A 15,708-nucleotide genomic window follows, 5' to 3' on the forward strand; every position below is an offset into this window, starting at 1 on the left:
GGGACAGCACTGTAATCTACACGAAGAAAAGCTCTTGTCGTAATGCAACACGGGCCACTTAAATAACAAAGACCTTTTTTTTAACCTTGTATTTCACATTTGCTAGGCTGGCAGAACCACTTTAACCTGGAAGTCTTTGTGCATAATCTTCATTTCTTGTCTGTCTTCTTTTGTTTTTATCTTACATTTTATGTGTATACAGCTGGTATACAAAGAACCTTAGCCTGAACAGAACTAAAAATCACTGAGAAATCCTCACTGAAAAAGAAATCACTGCATTACAGGATTAGTCTGTTGAAAAATGCTTTTTTTTAAAGCTGCAAAGAAAATGTAGGAACTGACCATGTGTAAAGCCAAGGTTAGCTGCTGCATTCATGAAAAAGACAGACTGGTTTGCGTCATCAAAGAAGAGATGATTAGTTTCTCAGTCCCAGAGTGTCATTTCACAAATCTTTGATAACCTCATCAGGTGAGATATCTCAAGTCAGCTCACATTTCAAAGAAAAAGCCCTAAATAATTGCCTTACTAAAAGTAATAAGGATTATAAAAACTAGAAAGCTATGATTTTATCAAAACAAACATTAACAACATTTTTGAAAGAAATTCTAGGTGTTCTCATGCATTTTAAAGCACCGTTTTTCATCTACACATTTAACACCACATCGCACTTTTGCAAATGTCAAAAATCCCAAGTCAGTCAGCTTTTCTTTCTAAACCTTTGCTTCCTTTAAGTTTGGATAGAAGTTCAGATCCAACTCCCCCGTAACAGTACATGATACGTTTTTTTTAAATTACGTGGAACACAAATTTATGGCAAAGGACGCAGTAGTCACGTGTATTGCGATGTTGATTACCTGAACCTCAGTTATCCAAAATTCCTGCTAGCTGAAATAAGGTTGTGCGCTGCTGTATCTATCAGGGGAACTTATTTAACGTGATTAACTGAAACCCTGATCCTCTGAATTCATTTTCCCTCTGACATTTGGATTATTAGAGCTATAACTGCTCTGAAAAAGAAAAGGCTAAAATGAGCTAAGAGGCAAAGACTATTCTAATGACTTTGTTATTTTAAAAAGAACGCCAGGTGCTTACCCAGGCAAGTAGAAGGCAGAGTCCCCGACTTTGAGTGGCCTACGGTGCGCTCAGACACGGTGCTCGAAGGCACGGAGAGGCCTGAGACGAAAGAGTACAAGAGTTACAGTAATGTGATTACATGGTTGCATAGTTAAGGAATGTGAAAATCTTGATGGTTCAGTTGCAAGTCTGCCGGTCATTTTGTGTGTGTAATTATTATTGATTTACTTCTTGATAGAATCTCAGAGAAAGCACGGAGAAAAGATTTGAATGAGAAGATCCAGGTGTAAATGCAGCTTTTAAATGGTGTTTTCACTTGGCATTAATTATTTTAATGGTACTTTTAATTCTGTTTTCTGAGGTACAGGTTTTTTTCTCTTGACTTCAAGTCATCACGTACTCTGCTTTAGCAAAATAAAGCGATCGAGTGTGGAATGGGCACTGAAGGCAAAGACTCAATAAAAGAGCAGCATGCTTTTCAATCTGGCCTGTTAATACATCCACTATCAGAGGGCTTTGGAGGTTTAAGGGATTAGATACCATGACACATCTGTCAGATTATTATGTAAGAAAACTCTCCTGCTGTTTTCTGTGGGTAGAATGCCTGCTGTGGAATATTTAAAAATAGTTTTAAAAACAAAAACACACAAAATAGGCAATATTTCAGTTGCTTCAAAGTGTGTTTTCATGGGAAAAAAATGATAACTTATTTTTCCTGGCCTAAAAACAAGTTATATTTAGCGCTCTGGCTGCAGGCTTGTATCTGAATATGGATTAGCAGAATACACATGCTTTTACTGTTCACAACAGAGATTATGCAAAAATATCAGGATTTGTAGGTTGGCCTAACTTAGCTATAATTTCCAGAGCCAGGAATCACCAACAGCACGCAAAGAATAGCAAAGAAATATGAAATGGTAGTTCATGTTATATTGCAGTTATATGCTTAAAAGCATTTTAAATGACTGCTGATCTTAGGAGGCTTTTCTGTATAAAACAAAAGCCAAAATAATTTCATGAAAAATACCTAATATCATCCTACTGCTCACAGGCTTTGTGTCGGTAACACATCTTGTCAGCGGCGTGGCAGCAGTGCCCGCATCCTGCTGCTGAGGGCACTGCAGGGCAACCACCAGTCTCCAAATTCACATCATACATGGCTGGAAAGCTGCAGCTTCATTAAAATTATTAGGAGAAGCAGAAGTGTGAAGCCATCATCCACCACCAGTTGGTTACTACAGATTTAAGCAATTATTGTAAGTTCTGTATTGGTCAATTCTGATCTTCAAGTTCTGCAATTCTCATGCCCCTGCTGTGCTCTTTTAGACATCTCGCCCTTACAGCAGGGGACCAGATGATGCAGGGCTGTTTAGGTGGTAAGAGCTGCAGCACTGTGTTACACAAACAAATCACAGAAGCAAACACAGCAAGAGCTGAACTCGAAGTTTCTCCCGTTCCAATAATTTCTCTGCCTTAGCAGCTGAAATCTACCTTTGCCAGAAATTCCACTACCAGCTGCACAAAGCATTTTAGGCTCTGCTTTGCATAGACAGATGAGCAGAAAATAGTTGTCAATAGATGGAAACTAGAAAGAGAGAGACTAAAAATCAGCAGAGATCTAGAACAGCACTATAGCTTTTATTCACTAATAAATATGGGCAAAATATGGGGAAATAGATGGCAGATTTATTTTTTTTTTAATAAACTTGCATGTGTATACACACACACGCGCGCACACACACAATTTTTCCCAAACCTGGCCTTCACCGGAGCACAGTATGACCATGAAAAGTATTCCATGCTCAGGGATCAACCCTAACTGTTTTTTTATTTTGCCATTATCACAGTTTGAAGAAACAGGGCTCCAGTCTCGAGCACTAGCCCGCTACTCTCAAAGGGTGCAGTCTAAAGCAAGAAAGTCCTGTGCAGCTGGAGTGCATGTTAGGGCAGTTCCTGAGCCCATGGAGCTCTCGGCATAGACACACTCATTTGCTTGCCACTTCAGAAACGTCATCCCACCTACACAGTAGCCCTCCATTTTTGAAGTTTCCCCTGCTTTCAGTGAGTGGGAACCTAAAGGCAGCATGTTCTCAGCCACACAAACTCATTTCACCAAAACTTCCCAAAACTTTTTGTCTAGGACTGGTAGTTTCACTGTTTCACTCTTTGCGTTCCTGCAAACCAGAGCACCGCGAGCGGAAAGTTTCTACTAATAAAAGAACAGAGCAGCAACAGTCATGCAGATTACAGACTGTGCTCTAAATAAGAATGGTTCAATAACAACATCACAGATTATATCGAACAACACATAACTTGTTAGTACAGGAGAAGCACCTTTTGTTCACAGGAATTGTACAAACTTTGTCTGGAAACCTTGAGTCATATTTTGTCTCTGTGTGTACCACTGGCATTCACACTGAAGTGAGTTTAATTCACACTGATAAGTTTACACAACTGAATAGTTAAAATACCATTCCTGATTGATTGTGTACATTAACAGACAAGTACTATAGTGAGTCAAAAGAACGGTCAGTTTAACAATTCAACATTTTTCACAAAAAATAATTTCTAGGAATTATCCTTTTTTAATCTAGAGCTATGTACAGAAATGCAGATTCGGAAATCCATGAGGGTCTCTCATTTAGATGCCTCTAGTGCAAATGCTCCTTCCTCAGCTGGGTTCCCTAGCCTGGCTGTATAACCCATGATGAATCTCATTAATTCAGAAAGAGGGAACGCTCTTGTCGCATATTGGGAGTCAGCATTAGGAAAGCGAGTTCAGTCTAAGTGATCCATAAGGTCCTCCAGCAGCCTTTCTGAATTCAGCTTTTTAAACTGTGCTAAACACCTCTCATTTGGACAGAATCAGCGTACCCTCACTCTGCATAAAACCAGCCAAAGGTTATTTTGCAAGAGCCCACACTTTTGAAACAGGAGTTTCAGAAATGCTCTATTTCAATCTCAGATGTGAAACTTCCAGAGTCCTAAGTCCCAAACACTTCAGCAGCCTCAGAGTTATTAGTCTACGCTTCTTTCAAATGCTTATTTAGTCTGAAAGTATTTGGGAAAAGGATGATGTCTTGGCTAGCAGTCAGAAAAACATATTTTTATTGAACAATCTATTCTTCCAGAATTCTGGATCTAAATATTTTAAGCAAAATTCATGTGTGTCCATGCATGTAGATCTGCAAATATATACACATTTTGTCTTATTTACATGCCATCCCTACATTTAGACTTTGGGCAGCTTATGCAGACACGTCTTCTAGCGGGAGTGAAAAACAGGTTCAATCCGACGCTTATGCGCAGCTGGCAGAGAGATGTGAGAGTGGCTCTTCAGGGGCAGAGCCTGCCTGGCACACACAGGGTCACTCTCTGTGCACGGAGGTCTCAGATGAAGAGCTCCTTGTTCCAACAGACACACCACAACAAACAAACAGAGGCTCAAAGCCTCAGGCGCAGCCAAATCTTGCTGTATCTTTGCTTCGCTCTCCAGAGCCCAACAGACTCTCACTCCCACACCAAGCATCTACCCGAGCTACCCTTTTGTTCTTTGCAGGGAACTTCCACAGAATACTGAACTCTGAAATTAACTATTTTTTATTTTTAAATAGAAGTAAATAGCGGCACAGACATTCAAAAATTCAGGCTGTAGAAGAGCATAATTTTCTTTTCAGCGACGCGCACGCACTTAGCACTTCCTGGCTCCAGCAAGCCTTTCATGTGAGGTTTCTAACTATTAAAAACACACTATCGTTTGTGTTGCCTCTGGCCGCATTTCGATTCAAACTCACTCCTATTTTACATACAGCTCGTGTTTCTGTTACTATGCATCACCCACATTCCTAATAAACACGATGCGATGCTGCTTTTGCTACAGCAATTCTTCAGCATCCTTGTTTTTCCTGTTTTCCTGCTCCCTGACCCCCTCCATCCTTCCATGGGCCTGAAGATGTCATTCAGCTGACGTTTTGTTGGACCCCCTTAAGCAAGTCCTAGCAAAGCCCATTTGGACTACAGGGTCTTTTCAGGCGTCTTTGCAGAGTTCGGGACTCGCCTGAGGGCATCCGTGCTGTTGAGCCGTGCATGGCCACTGGCACAAGCTGCACATGGGACCTCCGGCACCGCCACCGCCCGAGGGCCCCCGTTCACAGCACATCCTCCCAAACGCAGGCCTACTGCGTGCAGTCAGTGTTACTGTGCTAAAGAAATGTCTATTATTGGGACATTAGAAACAACTGGAAAGTGTACAGCGCTTAGTTTCTACTGGCTGAGCAGGAAAATAGCTGCAACAAACTTGGATCTGTTTTCTTTCAACCTCTGGACTACACAGGAAATACAACAAGGAGAAAGGAGTCAAACCATTTGTTCCCTCCTGCGTACAAGAGGGAGGAGAAAACTGCCCTTTTCAGCCTGGCACGGGACAGAGTTTGGGGCTCACCCCCCCCCCCCTTCCCCATGCCTGCTGCAGTAAGAGCTACCCTTGCTTCAGCCCACACAGATCCTAGGACAGGATCTAGCACTGCTCTAAATGAGGTCGCAAGACCATGCCCCCAACACCTTTATGCCAGCTAAGGGCCACAAGGTATAGTAATACATAGACAACGTAAACAACCGACTTGTTAATAACCAATCCCAAATCCAAGTTATGAGAAACGCGACAGGTAGGTTTTGGACACTGCAGGTAAGTACTTGTTGTCTGAAAACAACCTTGTGCATTACACATCCCTTGTTCTTTTATTTTGAGCATCGCTTATCTCAAGTGGACTGGGTGGACCAGATGATCTTTCAAGGTCCCTTCCAACCTAGGCTGTTCTATGATTCTAAGTTTTGCTGAAAAAAAAAATCAGAGTTACTAACTTAAGATGGACATAATATTTTAGGAAAGAGACTTCAAGGAACTTCTACATGCTTACTTAAATAACTGAGTGCATTTATTAGCTTTGGGGCTAAAAGGAGTATTCAGCAGAATGAAGGTAAAATAAAACAGTCTCTACACACTCAGGATGGTGATAATCATTAATGCTAAAAAAAATGCACATTTCTAGGCTTACAAGCGTTTTTCCCAAGTCAATCAAAATATGGCTGATATCATGCCAAAGCATTTAAGGAAACTAAAAAAGTTAAGTACATTTTAATGACTTTAGCCAAAGAAAATTCACGAATGCGAAGTCTGCCGTTGAAAAAAGTTTCTAACTTTTTTGAAAAAAAGCAGCAATGTTTCGGCAAATGTATAAACATGTATCCTAAATGCAATCATAATGAATGAGGAAACATATTGTACATAAACATCTGAAAGACAAAAATATGATCCATAAAACATACATCATCAATAGCTGTAAACCTAACTAATAATTGCACCACATCCATCACATTCAGAGGCAGGTAAAATATAGACTCTAAACCAGAGGACAATATGTTCCTGCTTACGGTGTAAAATGGCCACTTGCCTAAAGCACGTACAGCGTGCCTATGTTGCTCTCTTTTGGTGAATGTGCAGTACTGACACCAATTTCTCTGCGCAACAATTCCAGCCCTTAAAAACATATTTATTCAACTCTAATTCCAAAAGTGATCTTACAAATAGCCCTGAGCTTCTGATTTTAAATACTTTGAAAAAGCTGATTATTTTTTCATCATTATTTCAGCTATGAAATGGCTAATGATGCAAAATGTTAGCTGCTTTTGTCCTAGCTCCTTCAGCAGGCTTATATGCTACCGGCTACTTTGCCAAAGTGGTCAAAATCATATCTACATGCACAAAAATATTCGTCAAAAACATGTATGTTGGAAGGGAAGAATAATTTTGGAAAGACGATTATGATGAGTTGCTTTGGCTCTTTCATACGGCCATGGCAGCCGTACTTTACTGCTCTTGAGGTTAAGGCAGGAACAGCAAAGCCCAGCAAACAGTAAAGCGTTCACCGACGATTTCAGCGTACATACGGTTACTTGTGCGCAGCGGCAGAAGAAACAGGATATGAGAATTGAAACAAGCCGATGCATTCACTTCATGCTCCAGCTCACTGAGGGAACCCCAGCACTGTTCGTGCAGAAGCGACCGAGCACGGCGCCCTGGCGCAGCCCTTCCCGCTCCGTGCGCCCTCGTGCCTCTCGCCCTCGGTGGGCCTCCCTGCTCTCGCAAACCACCTGGCTTCAGTTCTGCCTTACCTGACACCTTCTCACCACCGGTACCTCTATATCCTTGTTTTCCTCAGCTGTTGTCCTATTTTGTCTCCTCTGTGTTAGACGGTTTGCATGTACATCTGTTGTGCTATAAAAATGTTTAATAATAATCCCTGTCCTTTCCACCTGGGCTGCACAGAACTGCAGTAATAATGTTTATAACCAATTCCATGTGGTAGTTACACAGGGCCAAGTAACCTTCAGGCTATTTCTCATTCGGGGCAAATAATCTAAATTAAAGAGATTAATCCTTAGGGTACGCATAGGCTTACAAGTACTAAAGGAGGGCAAATACTTATTCTCCAGTTATTTTTGCGAATAAGCCTCATCAACAAAGGACAATCTTCTTAAAATAAGCACCTAAAATAAAACATTCAAACCTACGTATGTAAAAAGAGGTGAGAATTATTCCTTATTAACATAGGAGAACACTTACAGTTCTCTTGGATTTCAGTGGTGCAAAATGAAATGCTTAACACCTTCAAATCCTTTTTCTTTCACTGAGATGTATTAATATGGTTTTGGCATATGATTTTAGCCACCACGGTTTGAAAGCTTTGCCCTTTTTCTGTGAGCAACAAATAAAGAAAAACATAGATTTTCCATAATCATACAAAAAAGTAGCTACTGAAAAACTTACCGATATTTAGAAAAATCTCATTTTTTACTATCTTTCAAAAAGCTATTTGTCCTGCATGATCCAGAGGTACCCACTTAATCTCTAAATCAGTGGAAATCACAGCAGGAGATGAGAGAGTTAAATCAGACGAGAGCTTCTGAGCATCTTTAAAACTTGCCTAGAAACCTGGGAGGGAAATTGTGTAGCTAAATTCTGCATCCGTACACGGAACAGAGTAATAGCAGGAGAACTGTTGTGACCGTGCCTTTTGATTACTGTTCCCACTACAGCTGCTGCCCCGGGAGTAACTAGAAGATGTGTACTTAATGCAGCTATCCTGACGAGTGAAATTTTAAACTAATTATTACGTATAAGCACTGAAGAAAGATTAATGGAGCCATACTTTAGTCAAACAATTCTGCCAAAGTCATGAGTGGTGAAAACGTAAACTGAGGAATTCATAAATTGCCCCACGCCTCTGGAGCAGTAATTCAGCTGTTTCAACTAACTGCACTATGCGTATCTTTGCAACATACTACAAAATCAAAACAACAGCGTATTTCAGGGAAAGTATATCGGATAAGCTGCAATAATGGAACCGGTCTGATATCAAGAGCACCACAATGAAAATCTGATGATACGAAAAACCGAGGTTATAACATTATAGAAGACAAAAGATGATCACTAGGAATGCAGAGAAAGAGAAATTGTCACAGTGCAAAGAACAATTTTAAAAAAGATCTAACTATTGGTTATTTGAAGCATTACCCGCATTAAATACAAATAACAAAATCAATTACTGACAATTCACATTTGAATCAGATATCAAACAAGCACAGCTAACACGAAACTTGAAAGTGGCCCCAAATGAAGAGATGTGAAGAGTTGCGGGAGGACGCCGAGGAACGGTCCGCTGCAGCTCTTCTCGGCCCCCTCCTCCTGCGAGCGGTTTCAGAACTCTGTCCACGAGGACGCAGCTGTAGGACCACGTCTCGGATAGCAGAACGCACAGAGCAAACATTGCACTCAACCCTAGTATCAGATCGCTGCCTCTTGAGAGCGCCTCAGGGCAAGAACCAAGGGGGAGATGCACGGGCTCAGCGCAAGGGCAAACCTTGCCGATGACAGCTGAAGCGCGTGGTAGCTCCGCTCGCTGCTCGTACGCTTGCACTGGGTGCTCTTGCAAGTTGCTATGCAGCCATACTACTTGGTTCCTCACTTGAATACCGCCCGCCTGCGCCTCGACAGGGGTTGCGCAATCACTTTGAGACAGGCAGAAGACAGTGCTGCTCTAAAGGAAAAGTACGCGAATCCCACAGCCTAATTGCAGAACAAGCATTTTTAGCTTTCTGCTACCCTCAGACACAGGCTTGTCACTTGTGAGATCAACTACAACACAAAGACGTTTTTCAAACTGCACTGCAACATGTGAGAGCTTGATCTTTCAAACGCAACGCAAGTTTAGGTCTAATGCTTGCTAACATGGGACGAGTCACAGTGACGTCTACGCATCCCACCCCAAGTTTGGAAAATCGCTTGTTCCGCAGAGTATCAGCCACTGCTGCATCTCTCTGGAAACCAGCCCCGACAAACTGCAAGGCGATTTTCAATTTTCTACTCAACACTATTAACTGTCTCTTGATCCCCTGGAAGGACCACCCGTACAGCTCAGCATCCCACCCCTCTTCCATTTCTGCCACCCTGCAAGCCAGCTCTCGAGAGCGGGAGAGAAGCTGCCGCGGCCTGGGGACCAAGGGGGAGGGAAAATTAAGGCTCCGTTCGCTCTTTCAGGCTGGAGCTCTCTGCAGCTGGCGGGACGCAGCCCGTTACACCCATGACCCTTCTCAGCTCGGGGCGGTTAATACGCTGCTGCTGATCTGAACTACACCTTGACTGAAACAATTGCAGTTACAGTTGAGCCCAAACATGAACAGAAGGCAGAAATTTGCTGGTTACAGCCCCTCGGCACAGCTGATATATCTGAGAGCGGCTTTCCACCGCTGAGGTTTTACTAAGGGTCACACAGATTATTTAGCCTTTTAATTTACAGCTTACAGAATAAATGCAAGGTTAAATACGAAATCCCAATAACCCATAGTAAATAGGGAAAAAAATATCCTGAAATACTCCGCTTTAAAAATTCAATTAAAAATATAAATAAATAAATAGCCAGTCACTGGTTTTGTAATTATTTTAACTTTGATCTTTAAAATCTGCAAGTTGACTTATAACCTATTGCTACGGAAATCAAATCATTTTTACAGTTGATAAACACTCAAGTTTACTAGTTAATTAAATCCTTTTTGGATTTTGTTTCCCTCTTTCAATTTTAATGGAGAAAAAGTTTAAGCTTTTAATAGCAAAATGGAGCAGCATTATATAATTCTTTTACTTGATGTTCTTAATTGCAATTACTGGTTTAAACTAGAGAACTCCTTTGGGGGGAGCCTGAGAAGAGTTTGGGGTTTTCTGCCTTAACTAGAGCAGTAATTAGAAAATACTTGGCTTTTACCTCTGTTAATCTGCCTTTTTCTTTTCCAAACAACTGCAAGTTTCCCATATCGCTAAGATTACATGAATTAGGTTTGCAAGTTCATCCCCAGCTTATCTGCGACACACTTAGTTCACACAAGTTACATGTTAGTGACATTTCGGACTCCTGAGTGACGCTAATATGTTATGTTGCATTATAAAAAGACACTAAAAATGTAATTTTCATGTGATACCACACAACTCAAAATACGTAGGAAAAGCACACCGCTTTTAAAAAGGAATAAACTTAAGGATGCCACATTTGATTTGTATTTTTGTATGTGACAATTACAGGCTTGATCCTGAAAGTATTTTTTTACTAAGCGCCACTCACTGTCCTTCGAAAAGAAGCCCTCATATTAGCAACTACTCAGCCCGAGAAATATTGCAACCCAGTGCAGCCTGACTGAACTCGATTTAAAGCATACGGGTTTTTTGGGGTTTTTTTTGATCGCTTAAACCCATTCACTCCTGCTGCCCAGGCCCAGCCGCTCAGCAGCTTGACCGAGCGTGGCGCGCTCGGCCTCCCGCAGCCCCGGGGAGGGCCAGCGGGGCGGCTGCGGAGCAGCGCTGCCTTCGCCCTCCGTCACCTGCGAGGGCAGAGGCAGCAGCCCCGAAGGGCTCGGTGCATGCCTGGTTGTCTCCTAGCTCCTGTAGAGGAATGCTTCTCGAACTACTGTCTGGCAATATCTGATTGCACGAATGCTGCTGGCCCTTATATTCCACCTGCTAAGATAACATAAGGTTTTTAAAAATATGTAGATAGCTACTAACTTGGTATTAATTTGTAGAAAACTACTGTTGTCGTAAGAATTGCTCCTCAGTTAAGTAGGGGTAGGGTCATTTGCACCATTTGATTAAAAAGAAAGAGCGTCCACGGGATTAAAGCTTCCAGAAGAATTTTTTCCTGGTAACCAATAAATACCAGTACAAAAAGACTGGGGTAATTATTTCTAGACTGCTCTCTCACTCGACCTTGGCAACAAGAAAAAGTTAAGTTAGGAAAAATCTCCCTCCCTTCCCCAGCGATTTTGCAGAAAATGGTAACAATAATAACAGTTAAGAAAAATCATCATCAGTAGTGCCGAAGTAATTCCTTTATTGCCATGGCACCACAAAACCTTAGTCCTTTGTGCTGAAGGGCTCGAGGTTGGAAATGGATTATTTCGCTGATGTTTTGAACAAGCGGATCCTGCAGGCTGAGACAGCCCTCCCTTCTCAGAAGGGAGAATTATTTTTTATAAGCGTGCCCATGCAGGATTACAGAACCAAAACACAAGCGAAGCCTAGCATTAGAGGGATAGGAGGAAGGGACTTCCTGCGGATGACAAACCCTCCCTGACGCAGGCTCTGCTGTCAGTGCCTTTGCTGCTGGAGCAGCTGGCTTCCCTGGGCAGGGCAGCTGGTGACGTTGCTGGCGGCAGCCGAGGACCGGAGGCGAGGCAGAGCACCGCGGAGGCAGTACGGCGGCGCGCAATCCGCGGCACCTCGGTGCTTTGTCGTATGGCTCAGGCGCCTTCGGATTGCCCCATACGGTTCCCAGAACTAGGAATAATCTCCACTCGCAGTAGTCCAAGACCAACACAACCAACCTGTGAAACCATTTCTCCCCACAGAATAACAAAACTTGGTATTAAATTTGATAGGGTACGGACACAAGCAGCGAGCATTGCTAGACTCCAATTACTACACTACATTGAAGAAGAGTGATGGCTCACCAGTAGATGTGCAATGAAAGCAAAGTTGCTTCTGAAAGACACGATGTTTTCTTTAAAAAGAGTAAAGCACAACGGCACAGGACAGTAAAGTACAATTTATTGTTGATTAAATAATTACAGTACAGTGGTATACTTCCTGCTGAGACTCTGCAAGCTAAACTGCAACTCAGGTGAGATACAAATTCCTAAATAACAAAAATGCTGACAGGACAATATGCATATTAGCATTACTGGATGTTGTTATCATTGTTGATACGAAAAAGAGATATACAATTGTCCTCCTAAATTGTAGAACAGGTTATACAGCAGCCAACTAAAAGAAAAGTGTATACCAATTTTATTTACTTGACTTGACTGTAATAGCCAGTAAAGCTATCCCCACTGTGTTGTTGCAGTCTGTACAGCAGAAAAAAATTACTGTGAAATAGATCTCATCATTCCAAAAGCTCATCTGAGAGCCAAGCTTCTTCCAAACATGGGTGGTTCTCCAGTAAGAGCAGGCATCCAATTACTCCAGCTTTCTAATCCTAAGTAGGTTTTCTATTATCACTAATAATACATGTATTTGTGTACTTGGAAGAAGATGCAGAGATGTTCCAAAGTATGTTCTTTGGATAGTGTTTGAGCAAATCAAACACATTTTCTATAAAAATATTTGTATTCCAACACAGTTAAGAACATATACTGGGGTAGTTTGAACAGCGATTCACGTTAGATGATCGTACCGCTATTAAAGCTTTTTCCTCAAGCCCGGATTTGTTAACATTTGGAAGTTCTAAGACATACAATGCTTACTGTTTCCTCCACCTGAGCAGGCTGGGGGCGGGGGGAAGGAAGGGAAGAAGAACTGCAAACTTTCACAGTTCAGAAAGAAGGGTCTGCGTTAGCGGCGCCTTCCTCTGCCCAGCAAACAGCGCACGTCTCTGACAGCTCTAATGATGCGCGCGAGCAAGGTACCAGCAGCCTGTAAGGCGGTGAGTATAAAACTACTGCACTGTACACTGCTTTTCCCCAAAAATTCTCTTGCTACCTGTGTTCCCGTTATCCACCAGCTGTGACCGGTACTGTCCTACTCGGTGGCACACCTGTGGAGCAAAGCATTTACCTTCTCGGTATGTCAAAAGGCACGCCACGGCTGAAGGAAGTTAGGGAGCTGGCTCTGGTTCACGTCCCCTGTTTCAACACAAAACCAGAGGATGCGGTGACAGGAGAGGAACACACGCTCTGAAACCACTACAGACGAAACCAAAGGTACGCACAAACTCTCTGCTTGGCACGCGACGTGGTGAAGGTTAGCGCACCCCGAGTATAACCCACGCCCAGCTGTAGGCAATCGTGCCCATTAATCTGGCAAATCACCCCACAAATGAAGTAAATTAAAGATTGGAAAGATGCTGTCGGGTCCAGCTTGCCAATGCTGGTAGAAATTATTTTAAGTGCCAAAGGAACTTATTTTTCACCAAGCCAGTAAGCTTCTGGCTGCATAGCGTATTAAACGCCAAAGCAACCAACAACGTCACTAAACTTAAACCGCCCTATAGCATATTTGTCTCGTACTGTGTCATTTTGATGCAGCTATTTTATTCATTCTCTGAATCAGAATAAAAGAAATCAGATGGCTCGATTCCTACATGATTGTGGGAAAAACGCTCACTCCCATGAACAGCACAAACCCTGCACGGGGAGGGAAGAGGCTGCGCGCCCGATGACCTTACTCAGCAGAACGCCCGCCATCACCTCGCCGGGCTGAATGGAAAAGGGTCGCTGGGCTGGAAAAAAGTCCAGCTCTTCCAAGCCTGACACATCTCCGAGATTGCTATTTATCCACACGATCCAAAAATATGTCTATGCTGCACAATGCCCCCTAACCCATTAGGTACCAGAGGAAGTACAGATCTCTGCGCAGGACAAATTTCCCCTACTTCTCACTGACAATGTTTAGTTTGGCTAATTTACCACCTTTGTAAGGGATATTGCGTATCGGTTATTTTACCGAACGCACACTTGTACTAAGGAGCCCTGCAGCTGCGTGTGGCCGGCAAGTCTCTAGCAGAGCAAGCAACGTCAGAGCTGCGCGGAAGCGGCTTCAGCCGGCGCCCACGTGCGAGCGCTGCTCGGGGCGCAGATGCACGCTGCTGGCAGCACGCACCGAGTTCTCATCTCTGGCTGTCCTCCCGCCAGGCACCATCGCGGGTATTGCTGAGTCCGCTCGTGTGTCACTCAGAGCTGTGTTTCTCTTTGCAAAGGAAATTAATCCCATCCCTCTTGTGCAATGACAACCAGAGTGCTTCCGACACCTGAGTCAGATCAAGAAATCTGTGCGCTACATAGAAGTTTGCAATACAGGTATTGCGTGACTTTTTATCTTGAAATGGAAAGCTTCAATTTAGAAAATAGGGTCCTCCATGTCCTTCTGAGAAGCTGCTTAGAGAGACAGTGGATTGGAGGAATTGTGGCAGGAACAGCTGAGTGGGTATAATGCCATAGGTGGTCCGATGACACTGTGCCACTCAGTTACAAATCATACATAGCATTAAATTAAAAAGTCTTTTCTTCTGCTGTAACAGAGTGAATAATTGCCACAAAGATGGGCACACGGAAAACCTTTAATGCAAAACCTACTCCAGGATAATGCGTTTTCTCACCACTCGTCTTGACTTCTCACGGCCTTTTTGGGCTCCACGCTACTTCATGACTGCCACCCTGTCGTGGTTTAGCCCCAGCCAGCAGCTCAGCACCAGGCAGCCGCTCACTCACTGCCCCTGCCCCGATGGGATGGGGGAGAGAATCGGAGGAGTAAGAGTGAGAGACACTCCTGGGGTGAGATAAGAACAGTTTAATAATTGAAGTAAAGCAAAATAGTAATTATAATAATATAATAATGATAATAACAATAATAATATACAAAGCAAGTGATGCACAATGCAATTGCTCACCACCCGCCGACCGATACCCAGACAGTTCCCAAGCAGCGATCGCTGCTCCTCGGCCAACCCCCCCCAGTTTCTATACTGAGCATGACGCCATATGGTATGGAATAGCCCTTTGGCCAGTTTGGATCAGCTATTCTGGCTGTGCCCCCTCCCAGCTTCTTGTGCGCCTGGCAGAGCATGAGAAGCTGAAAAGTCCTTGACTGGCATAAGCAGTACTTAGCAACAACTAAAACATCAGTGTGTTATCAGCATTCTTCTCATCCTAAATCCAAAACACAGAACTATGCCTGCTACAAGGAAGAAAATTAACTCTATCCCAGCCGAAACCAGGACACACCCTCAGCCTTCAAAGCCAGCGCTTTGCAGCGAGCGACCTGCCCACGCTGCCAAGCCCCGCTGCAGCGCACGCTGCCTGACGACGCTCGGCAAACCGTGTGACAGCAGCCGTGAGCCGCGGTTCGACGAGGGGGCAGCAGGAGAGGCAGGTCTGGGTCACTTCCCTGCACTCTTCTACCCCTGGCGATGCTGCTGCTACCTCCTGACAGCAGCAGGCGCAGAGGGTGCCCACCCGCTGTGCAGCCACCTGAGCTGGCACGGCGTACCGAGCCATTCCGGGCATCCGTGTCAGCATCCATTTCAGCCGGG

This window comes from Pelecanus crispus, chromosome 5, assembly GCF_030463565.1.
Source record: "Pelecanus crispus isolate bPelCri1 chromosome 5, bPelCri1.pri, whole genome shotgun sequence".
Classification (NCBI taxonomy): domain Eukaryota; kingdom Metazoa; phylum Chordata; class Aves; order Pelecaniformes; family Pelecanidae; genus Pelecanus; species Pelecanus crispus.